The sequence below is a fragment of the Nannospalax galili genome, unplaced genomic scaffold (assembly GCF_000622305.1).
Source record: "Nannospalax galili isolate Female #2095 unplaced genomic scaffold, S.galili_v1.0 scaffold589, whole genome shotgun sequence".
NCBI lineage: Eukaryota > Metazoa > Chordata > Mammalia > Rodentia > Spalacidae > Nannospalax > Nannospalax galili.
The window spans coordinates 5956317-5961109 of NW_008360324.1; the positions used below are offsets into that span (position 1 = coordinate 5956317).

A 4793-nucleotide genomic window follows, 5' to 3' on the forward strand; every position below is an offset into this window, starting at 1 on the left:
CCATCCATAACTCCAGTTCCAGGGGATCCAACACGCTCTTCTGGCCTCTGCGGGCATTGCACTCATGTGGAACACTTACATACATGTAGGCAAAACACTCATAAACACAATTTTTTCTCTATTACTGTTATTTTTATTATTTTGTCTTTACATCCTTAGTGTTATCAGAGTTCCTGGTGTTTGACAAACATTTGGTCATATCAGATCAGTGAAATAAATTGTCATTTGCTTCTCTGAGTCACATTTCCACAGAACAGTCCACCCAGCGTTGGCCGCCAGATTTAAATACAGCATCACTTAGATTTTGGCCTATATTAAGGTGGGCACAGCATGATGTCAGACATCCGTGGCTAAAATAGGACTCAGGAGGAGTGAGTTGCACATTATCAAGTGGGGTAGGGGGGTCCACTCAGCAATCTCATCAGGTGATGTAGCTTCAGTATAACACATTGTCAGGAAATTCTTCCATATTGATGATCTCAGGCAGCAAACAGGTCCTCCAGTTTCTGTTGAAGTTGAAAATAGTGGTCATCTCCTCAATTTGAAGTCAAAGATCTGAAAGTCCTCATGTATACACGAGAGTGTCTCAGACTTGGAGATCACCACCATGTTCCTCTGGATGTGAAACTGAATCAGAACGTGGACTGATGTTCTCTTGTGCTTTGCAGCAATCACTTTAATCTTAGGATCCTCCAGTAGTGAAGAATCCCCTGGCTTGGCCCAAGGTCTATCTGGAGAGTCCAGTGGACTGTAGGCTGTGATAGTGATGCCCATGGAGTGGCAGTACTGGATCAGTTTCTCCTAGGTGAGATATGGGTGGTACTCAACCTGATTGGTCACTGGTTTATGTTTCAGTCCAGGTTTGTTCAAGATCCTTTCAATCTGGAAGTGGTTGAAGTTAGAAACACCCGGGACTTTCACTGACCCCTCATCCACCAGTTCTTCCATGACCTCCCAGGAATCCAAGAATGTTTTTTTACTGGTGAGAACATTGCCTTTATCATCTTTGGGGAACCCTAACTCCCCCTGCCCCAGGGCTGAAATCCTTGTGGCCAGTGAATAAGATAGAGGTCCAGATAGCCTAGTTTCAAATCGTTAGGGTCTTCTGCAAGGCTTCCTTCAGCAGTTTTCCCTCAAAGCAGGTAGGCCACAACTTGCTGACAATGAAAGTTCCTTCTGCTTCACAGCTTTCTCTTTGATCTCTTGGATGGCTTCTCCCATCTGTTCCATTTATAATACGCATGTACAAGTCAATGTGGCAATATCCAACATCAATGGCCACCTTCACAGCTTCCTTGACTTGGCCTGGGGAAGACTTCCACATGCCCAGGCCCAAGTTGGGCATCTTAGCTTTCGTACTGAGCTCCACAAAGGTGGCCATGGCTGTTGTAGAAATCTTTCTGAGAGAACAAATAGATATTTGTGTCCTGCTTGAGGAGGCAGGCAGAGGTTTTTTTAAAAAAAAAATTTTAAAGGTAGGAGACACTTTCTTGACAAGTAGGTAACAGAACTTACTGCATGAACAGGTGCTTGGCGGCCCTCACCCACAAAGCCCATGCCTTGAAACTGCTGGAAAAGGCTCTGCTCCCATTTTGGATTAGCAGTTGGTTTAGTCACCAAGACAGACTTGGAACAGTAATGTCTGCAGGCCACCAGGGACAGTCTGTGGGCAGTGGTGGCAGCAGTCACCAAGTTACTCCATCAGAATGATACAATTCCTTTCTTTCATATAAACCAGTAATTGTCTTCCACTGGCTTCTGAGTTTCTGTAGTTTGTACTTTCCCATGGTACAACTGGCTTTTGAATGTATGCAGGAGAGGCCTTCCCCTTTCTGTTTTTAACCAATCTTACTGCCATATTGGCATGCTGTCTGTTCCCTGTTGCCAGTCTCATGCTTACCTATTTAGGGCTTCTGGTATACCTTGACTTTCAGAATACTTCCAATGCCTCATAGGCACAATTTTCAGATAGCCTCAAGCCTCAGTGTTCTTACCTGGACATGTCCCGTTGGTATTCTGTCTGCCATGCAAACAGGAGTTGTAACAAGACCTTCAACTCACCAAAGGTAAATATTTGTATCCATTAGGACATTTTATACTTAAGCCTCAGTTAAATGTATACTTAGCAAGGTTCATAAGATGAACCTTGGATTTTGCCTCCTCAAGGAAATCTTTTGGCTATTATACCTGTTATAACTTTAATTATTAAATCATAAAGGTCCAGTTGTTTTACAAAGGCAATCTGGGACAAGTTGTTTTCTAGCTATACTGCATATAGTTTGAAATGTGTGTGTGTGTGTGTGTGTGTGTGTGTGTGTGTGTGTGTGTGTGTCCTTCTGTTGGACATCCAGGCCCCCATCTTAAGATTTTACAAAATTTAATTAGTTATATAACCTGACAAACTTTACTTGCTTCCATCATTTTATTCATTCATTTATTTATTTATTTACTTATTTATTTATTTAAAAAATGTATTTAGCCAGGTGTGGTGATACACGCCTTTAGTCCCAGCACTCCAGAGGTAGATGCAGGCGGATCCCAATGAGATCAAGGCCAGTCTGGTATACATAGTAAGTTCCAGAGCAGTAGGGCTAGGGAGACCCTGTCTCAAAAAGACCAAAAAAAATTAATTATTATTATTGTGCGTATGTACGATATGTGTGAGAGAGTATAGGAGCACGTGTGCCATAGCGTGCGAGTGACAGTCAGAGACAATCTTCAGGAGTCTGTTCAGTCCTTCCACAATGGGTTCCAAGGTTCTAACTTGGGTCTTATTCTGAGCCATCTCACTGGCCCTTTAGCCATTGCTTTGTGAGGTCTTTTGTTGTTTGTTCATTTTGTTTTGTTTTGTTAAGTCAGGGTCTCACTGTGTAGCCTTGGTGGGCTGCCATTGTTTACAATGGCAAAATAGGCCTCTCGTCATTGAAGATGTTTGTCTGATTGAACCCAGGATTTTTTGTTTGTTTTGAGACAAGGCCACCCTGTAGCCCAGCTAGACTGGAACTCCCTATGTAGACCAGGCTGGCCTCGATCTCACAGAGATCTGCCTCCCAGAGGGCTGGGATTAAAGGCATGCACCATCATGCCCAGTTAGTCCTGGACTTTTTGGGGGACTTTCTTATTTTAAAATTTTTTATTAGCATTACTTTATAAAAAAATAACATAATTGCATTGAAAAACCTTGTATAGGTTGGAGAATTTGGAAAAGGAGCGAATGCCAAACTCACATTATAGCAACGGTGATAAATTTCACAGCATTGAAGCTTGGAAATGCAGTTTTGAAGGTAAAAATTATTCAAAAATTATAGTAGATATAGAATTGCAAATTTACGTTCTTAAATACAATTATATATTTTTAGTTTTAGAATTATGTCAGTATAGTTATTAGTTTTTTAAATTTCCTAAATTGTGATTTTTCTCAATATGCATTTTTATTGAATTTTTGTGCATTTCATACAAAACAATCATATTTAGACTCCTCCCCCAATTTGCACCCCCATAGCCCCACCACCAGATTTCATGTATTCTGTTACATATATTAGGGCCTACTTTGTCAAATTTGTGTCCCCAGATGTACCTCGGTGTGAGTTCCCCTACTAGAGCCCAGTTAGCCTATCTAGTGTCATTCCTTTAAAGATCAACTCTCCCTCACCCAGCAGTGATCAGCTGCCAGTAGTTCCTCGGCTAAGGATGGGGCCTCTTGCCCATTTCCCCAGTTCTATGCTGGGTTTTTAATCTACTTGAGTTTGCATGGGAATGGAAGATGACCAACATCAAGGCCTAGAGACCCAGGACCTTAACTGGCCCTCAGGGGAGGTAGGAAGTCCATTCTAAAGAAGAATCCTACCAAGATCAGAATCTACAAATGACATAGACCTCCTCTGTCCCCAGCATAAGGCTAACACTGAGGCAAAGCCACTGCCATGCACAACCTGGTCCCTGGACATTTTAAGCTGTGCTATTCACAGTATGCACCTATGCCCTCCCCACACCCCTCTTTCCCTCTTCTTTTGGTTTTTTGAAAGAAGGTCTCACTGTGTAGGCCAGGCTGCCCTTCAACTTGGACTCCTCCTGCCTCCACCTCCTGTGTGCTAGGATTACACACATATGTAACTATGCCTGGCTATCAGTACCAATCTTGGATACTTTTTCTGTCCACAAATCAGTTAATATCTGCTCTGAAATGTCATTTATCTACTCATACTTTCTTGGCGGAAAAAAATCAAATGTCAGTCCTAGCAGATGCTGCATGTAAATTAGTGGGGCATAATGACTACAACTCAGATGATTAAGAATCTTGTAACAGAAAGTTCTGTCGTGTTTTCATTTTCCATGCATAGTTGTCATAATTAACACACTAGAAGTCATAAACCTTTGCTTTTTTAAAGTTTTTTTTTTACTATTTATTACTGTTCATTGTACCTCATTGAATTCATAAACATTATACACTGAACAAATTAAATGTCAATAATTTTTTTCAATAAAGTCAAAATATATATATGTATATATGTATATATATGAAATAAAAGAAATGGCATCAGGCCAGGTGTAGCGGGGCATGCCAGCACTCAGGAGGTAGAGGCAGGCAGACCTCTGTGAGATCAAGGCCAGTCTGATCTACATAACAAGTTCTAAGTCAATCAGGCCTACATAGTGAGACCTTGCCTCAAAAACAACAAAACAAAACAGAAAGAATGAATGAAAGAAAGAAAAAAGAAATGATACCATGGTTACAAATGCAAAACAATATCTAATTTTCACAAGCTTCTGAACATAAAATCAAATTCATATAT

At 41.1% G+C, this 4793-nt stretch overlaps 1 pseudogene; it reads right to left on the bottom strand.

Moving 5' to 3' along the window:
• Positions 1-436: 436 nt before the first annotated feature.
• LOC103727589 lies at positions 437-1381 on the bottom strand (annotated as a pseudogene).
• Between the last annotated feature and the right edge of the window lie 3412 nt (positions 1382-4793).